At 38.6% G+C, this 7,296-nt stretch overlaps 1 non-coding gene and 1 pseudogene across 1 annotated transcript; both read right to left on the reverse strand.

The window, feature by feature from the left end:
- Positions 1–318: 318 nt before the first annotated feature.
- LOC122814598 lies at positions 319–463 on the reverse strand (annotated as a pseudogene).
- A 613-nt stretch (positions 464–1,076) lies between these two features.
- Positions 1,077–1,245, reverse strand: LOC122814589. Its single transcript, XR_006366830.1, has one exon. It is a non-coding gene; the product is annotated as a U1 spliceosomal RNA (small nuclear RNA).
- Between the last annotated feature and the right edge of the window lie 6,051 nt (positions 1,246–7,296).

Below are 7,296 nucleotides of genomic sequence, written 5' to 3' on the forward strand. Positions count from 1 at the left end.
AAATGAAATGCCTTTAACACAAAAAAATCTAATTGTTGCATATGTGAAAACATGCTGACTTGATGGAAAGAAAGAAAGAATAAAGGACTGTGGGCCATGTCTGCAAAAAAGAATGAACGAAAGAAAGAAAAGAAAATTAAAGAAAAAATGAAAGAGTGGCCTACACTGAGAGAAAAAGAAAGCATTTAGAGAAAACGGTATGTGTAGAAACATGGGTAAATGACTGGCTGTTTCTGAGTTAGGAGCTTCAGGAATTGTATGCATAACATCGGTTAGAAATACAGACTTGGAAACTAGGCATGCTAGAATAAAAAAAAATAATCTGTTTGTTAGTTAGATTAAAACCATAAATTATGCAGTTGAGTTTCCCATATTTGGGGAAATTACAGAGGTCAACCCAACTGAAGAACCTCAGGCAAGTAAAATCACCTTCTTGATCATGGTATTCCCGACAGATAAGTATGCCTTTGGTAACTGAGAACCAGCACCTCCTGTGTTGTAAATTTCAGTACCTGGGTGGTGAGGTGTTTCTGCAATGGCATATAAGGTTAGTGACAAACCTAAGTTTGAACTCAAATATTAGATGAAAAGAAAATTCTGAGCAAAGCTTGGAGTCTGTAGTAATTGCACATTAAAATTCTGCATTAGGTTTTGACTTGCTGTCTTGCCTCCTTTCTGTTCTAAGCGAGAGACAAGTGTTTTCAGAATGTAAAGATCTTTTGAGTAACCTGATGAAATGTTAATTAAGCTAGTAAGAAGCTACAATCTTTCCCTGCATCTTTATAAAATGGGTGAAAAACACGCTTTCCTGTTCAAGGAATGTTCTGTTTAGCAACTCTTCTTAAACATACAGGCAGCACTTGAACAAAAAAGAGCCCATCTAAGTTGTTGAAAGTGTACCCCTAGTTGCCATATTGACAATATAATACCCAAAATGAAATATGTGACTGATGGAGCTGAACTTGCCCAAATTGGTAGACCAAGGTCGCATTTCATGCTTGTAACACCTAATGCTTCTTGGGGAATTGTATGTATAACATTGGTTGGACATATGGGCTTGTGAAATAGGCATGCTAGAAGAAAAGAAATGGATCTTTTTATCAGCTTAAAACCATAAATTACACAGTTTAGTATTCCACCTTTGGGGAAATACCAAGGGTCAACCCCAGCAAAGCATGCAATGGAAGAACCAAACCCTGGGGAAACCACCTTCATGATCAATATATTCCCTGTGACTGGGATCATGGAATCTGTGGAATAGCTGTAACTATGGATGGAGTAAAATTTGCACTAAATTTGTCAGCTTGGACATTAGCTATTTCCTTTGGGTCAGGCTTTACATTATTATTATTGTAGACTAGCTATGAATATTGTTGGGTGTTAGTTCTTAACTTTCTGACCTAGTAAAAGAACAGTTTGTAGTTATGTTTGGTTTTAGTGACTATTTTAAATACATACAAATAAAACCAGAAGTAGCAGAACTGAATGACCAATTTGGTATGTAACAAATGCAGCAACAACAAAACCCAAAGAATCCATCACAGCAGAGTAAGAGTAAAACCTTTAATAATCAGGATAAGCACTTTCAAGTAATCCAACTCTTTTTCAAATCCAAGTACAAAACATAATAAAACACACAACCTATTTAAAAAACACACTCAACCAATAAAATTGCAATGCAGCACACACCTCCAGAAGGTCCATTCAATTTAATTTCCAAGGTCTATAAAGCATAGGCTTTAGTGGTAGAACACTATTAAGCCATGTCATTCTATCAGTCTACAGATCTGCAATCCAGTTAACTTCAATTAATTCTGTTTTGAGGGAAACATCACCCCCTCTTCTGGTCAAAGTACATAACTGCAGGACCATAAATTTAAAAGAATGTCCCAAATTTTTCTTAACATCCTGTGCCAGTGCATTATGTTCACCACCAGCCCTTATGTCTCTGCAGTGTTGTAAAACCCTCTCATTCAACATTCTATTGGTTTTGCCAACATAAAATGAGTCACAATCCTGGCACATTGCTAGATAAACCAAGTTCCTAGTAGTACAGTTGGCAAAACCTTTCAAATAATACACCTGTCCAGTGACCGGATGTTGAAATTTATTAGACCTGTCTATAAAGGCGCAGCCTTTGCAATGCCTACATGGAAATGTTCCTATTCATTGTACTCCCAAACCAAGCTGTCCAGAAGTGCATCCCACAGAGTATTTACAAAGCAGTCTCTTTAAATTAGGTGCATTCCAGAACCCATAAACAGGGGCTGGACCTACAATCTCTTTGATACCATCATCCGACTGTAGAATCTTCCAATTCTCATGTATAATCCTTTTAATTTTGTTCACGTGATTGTTGTAACCAATAGTCAGCCTCGGGCGCCCTCTATTGATCACAGAAACCACACGCCCTCTGGTCCTAGGGGCTAGTTCAGAAATAGGACTTCCAGCTCCATCTCTACCAAACTAAGGTCTTGCAGATGTCTGCCTCCACACATGATGTTCCCTGCTAGCCATCCTTGTGGCTCCCTGTGAGTAGCCTCTCTCCTCAAAGCATGACAGCAGAAACTCACTCTCTCTATCATACACATCATCTTGGGTACACAGTCTGGAGGCATGCATAATTTCCCTTTTATGACATTCTTAAAAATATGCTGGGGGTGCATACTCCCCCTCTCCAAATAGGTGTTCTTCCAGCAATCCTTTCTGTAGGTCCTAGTCTGCAGGAACCCTCATGCATCCATGAATAACTTCACATCAAGGAAGGCTACTGAGGTGGTAGAATGGTTAGCTGAAAAGGTCAAATAACTAGTGCTCTGCTGTAAATAAGCCACAAAAATCTACCAACTGTTCTTCTGATCCCGTCCAAATGATAAAGAGGTCATCAACAAACCTTTTGTAGAAATAAATGAAGTTTCTCCAGGTATTATGGGGACCAAGGACACAGCACTCCTCCCACTGCACTAACACCAAGTTGGCATACGTGTTGGTGCATGTACTATTTTTCAACTCTGCCTTTCATGATATTTTAAAACAGCAAACTGCTTCTAGATCAGAAAGAGTAAAATCAGCCCCTGCTTCGTGAATTACTGAGGAGACCAAACAACTTATGCTACAAAGAGATAGGGCATGGAATAAATGGTTACAATACTCTTAAAAAATTCTGTCACTTAAGAAACCTAATAAAGTGTCAAATAAAAAATAAAGATAAAAAAAACTACTACTTTAAACTACAGCATAACAACCACAACAACCCAAAACTTTTCTGGAAATCCATCAATAGGCTACTTAAGCTAGGACAAATTTCTACACCAAACCCTCAAATTAACAATTATTTTTACTTAATAGCTAACCAGTTCAACTTCCATTCCACACAAAATGTACTTAAACTACTTAAAAGTAACCCCTCTAGTCTTAATCTTCCATCTGTTCCTGAATATCATGTTCTCTTTCCAATTTTTCCCATCTCTATTCACAAAAGCATCTACAAAAATTAAAACCGTCTACCTTAGCTACTGATAAGCTACCCTCAGAATAGCTTTCTGTGGCAGCTAATGCCCCAGAAAACCTCATAACTATACTTAATAATCACTCCCTCAGAGAATGTCAAAACATCTGGAAAACTTCCTATATAATCCTATTATATAAAGAAGGCAACTCCACAGATTTCTCTAACTATAGACCTATTGACATTCTCTTCCCATTAAATCACTGAAAGATATATACATCCCCAGATCATGACCTACCTAAACTAACAATTTAATCACAATTACTCAACATGGCTTCAGACATAAACATAGTACCACAACAGCCCTTCTGAGCTTTACTAGCAATATCAGTTCAGAAAGAAATAAAGTTAACTATGTTTCCTCAATATTTTAGGATATATTCAAGGCTTTCAATATTGTTCCACACCAACAACTACTATCTGAACTCTCCACCATATACTATTCTCAGTCAGTTTTATCCTGGTTCTATAACTACCTTTCTGACAGACAACAAGCAGTTAAGAGGTAACACACCCAGTCATCCTTTCTTCCAGTTCCCATAAAAGTACCATATGGTTCCGGTTCCATCCTTGGTTCTCTCCTATTCAATACCTACACTTAATCTCTACACAAGGCTTCCAAAGATGCCTCATTAATTCAGTATGCAGATGACTCCACCCTTATCTACTCTGCCTCTTTCCTTACAGCACTACAAAAAAATTACCCAAGACTTCTCCTCCATAGTTGAAACTTAGCTATCAAACTCACAGCTTCTTCTTAACCTTAAGAAAAAAAGAAGCTATGTACTCACCATAACGTTCTGTCTGTGTTGTCTGCTTCTGTCTTCAAACCTGTGGGTCACTGTTCTGACCTCTGAACCGACTCGGCTGTCAGCAAGCTACAGATTCCATGCTAGAGCTCCTCCCACCCAACCCATACTGCCTAGCTCCTCTCAGATACCTCATATTGAGCTTGTTGACAGTTTTCTCAGAAGAGAAAAACATACTTAAAAAAACAATGCAGCTTAAGAGAATGCTCAGGAGCTCAAAACAGGAACAAAGATTCCCAGAGTTATACATCAGGTCCTTCAGATATAAGGAAATGGAAGAAAGGAGGGAAGGTTGATGAAGACTGAAGCAGACTGCGCAGAAGAAATGTTATGGTGAGTACATAACTTCTTTATCTCATGTTGTCTGCTCAGTATTCATCAAATCTGTGAGACGAAGTCACCAGCTACATAGATCTGGGCGGCCTCATGGAAGGATATTCTGAAGTACTGCAGAGCCAAAAGCAGCCCTATTCCTGGAGATGATATCAAGTTTGCATTGAGAAACAGATGTGTGAGAACTCGGCCATGAAGCAGCTGTACAAATATCCTCTAAGGAAACTCTAGACCAGAAGGCCTGGGATGTGGCTATGGATCTCATGAAAGGGGCTCTGACTGGTCTAGGCAAAGGAATATTGTTCAACAAATAAACATGAGAAATACAATCCCTTAACCATCAAGCAATAATAGCTTTGACAACAGCTTTCCCTTTTTTTGAATCTGAGAAAGCCACAAAGAATTGATCAGATTTTCTGAACATTTTTGTCCTATCCAGGTAGAAACACAATTGTCTATGAATGTCTAAGAGGTACAATATACATTCATCCTTATTTTAAAAATTCAGAAAAAACACAGGGAGATTAATGGATTGATTGATAGTGTTTACTGATGCAACCTTCGGTAAGAAAGAAGGATTACTACGCAAAGTAACTCTGTCTTTATCAAAATAAGATAAGGAGTTTGGAAGACAACGTTTGACGCTCTAAAACCCTCCTGGTCAAAGTAATTGCTACTAACAAGGCTGTTTTCCAAGACAAGAATTTCAACTCTGCCTTAACAGCAGGTTGAAATGGAGGCAAGGTCAGAGCTTGAAAAAACAATGTAATAATTTTCAATTAACAAAGTCTTTAATTTTATTAAAAGACACTAAAATCCTATGGTCACTATTGGCAATTTAAATCATAACTATACACTGGAAGGAATTTGAGACTTTAACAACAACAGTTGCTCACATGGAAATATTAACAGTGAAGAACAGAACTAAAAGATCTACTTCTTACTATTACTCTGATGAAAAAGGAAATACTTGAAAAAAAAAGAAAGAAGATATATATATATCTTATGTTTCTAATAATATAATATATATTTTCAAATGTTATTTGAATAGACACCAAATATAATAATATAATACACAATTTGAAGTTAGTAATGTTTTAGAATTGTAAATATGTTATTTATCTTTATTTCATGTAATGTTTAAGACATCTTATTTGAAATAATAAAAAAAAATATTTAGTGAAAAAACAATGTAAGTTCCCACTGACGAGTAGGATCTTTGGTTGGAGGTCAAAGAAGGAATGTAGCCTTGAGGAAAGCTTTGCAAAGTATAGAAGAAGCTAAAGATGCAGCATTTTCTCCAATCTAAAAATTAGAAATGGTTGCCAACTGAACTTTAACAGCAGAGAACATGGCCCCTGAATGAAAAAGGCCAGCTAGGAAGTCCAAGACCGCCAAAATGGGCACCATAAGCAAATCAATGTGATGCTGCTGGACCCAAATGGAAAACCTTTTCCACTTACTTTTATAAATTTTCCTGGTAGAAGACTTATGGGAGGAAATGATAATCTTTTGGACTGGGGTAGAAAGCCTGGATTGTCTAAACATCATCGGAATTGAAAAAAACATGCGGTTAGTTTCAAGTTGTGAAGATCCAAACAAAGTTGCCCTGAGGGATGAGACAGAAGGTCTGGACATGGATCCAGTGTCCACGGAGGGAAAATGAGATGAGACCACAGAAAGGTGAACCAAACTTGTCAAGATCAAAAGGGGGCAATGAGGATCACTTTGCTCTTCAAGTTGCATGTCTTCTAAAGAAATTTGGGAATCAGAGGAAGAGGAGGAATGCATAAAGAAGACTGAGAGGCCAGTTTTGACTGTCTTTGTAGAGGAATCAGGGAAGAGCACCTGCTGCACTTGTTGTTGAAGGAAGAGGTGAAGAGGTCACAGCAGGGTTGACCCCATCTGAGGAAAATCCCATTTGCCACTGATTGATTCAGAGACCACTCATTAGGCATCTACAGAATCCTGCTGAGCCTGTCTGCCAATATGATGTGATCCCCCGGCATGCGTGTTGCAACTAGAAAGTGGTTGGTAGAGACAATCCATTGCCACACTCTCATTGTTTCTCGACAAAGGGAATAGGACTTGGTTCCATCTTGTTTGTTGAGGTACCACACAACAGACATGTTGTCGGTCTGAATTACACTCATCCCTACAGTAAGAAGGGAGTTAAGGGCTTGCAGTGCTAAAAGCACTGCCCTCATCTCTAGGATGCTGATATGCAGATTCATCTACTAAGCAGTCCACATGCCTTGAACTGTCTGTCCCAGGTAATGCCCCCACCCCCACCCACCCAGCTGGACGTTGTCCATGGTCAACATGGCAACAGGGGTGGGGAGAATGAAAGGTCGGCCCTGAGACACTTTGGATTGTGAAGCCACCAAAAAGAGAATTTCTGCACACTCGAGACAGTCTTATATGATGATTGATGGGATAATGCAGAAGGGACCATTGGAATGACAATGTCCACTGCAGTACTCTCATATGTAAGTGAGCTGTCGGTAGTAAAGTTATAGTTGCAGCCATAGAACCCAAAGCCCTGAGGACAAGATTTGCTGGCGGAACTGGTGAAGCTTGTCTGATATGTGTCCATAATGAAAGAATCCTGTCCTGTGGAAAATAGGCCAGGATTTTGTTTGTATC

Source organism: Protopterus annectens, chromosome 10.part0 (assembly GCF_019279795.1).
Source record: "Protopterus annectens isolate FY-2018-M chromosome 10.part0, PAN1.0, whole genome shotgun sequence".
NCBI classification, from domain to species: Eukaryota; Metazoa; Chordata; order Ceratodontiformes; family Protopteridae; genus Protopterus; species Protopterus annectens.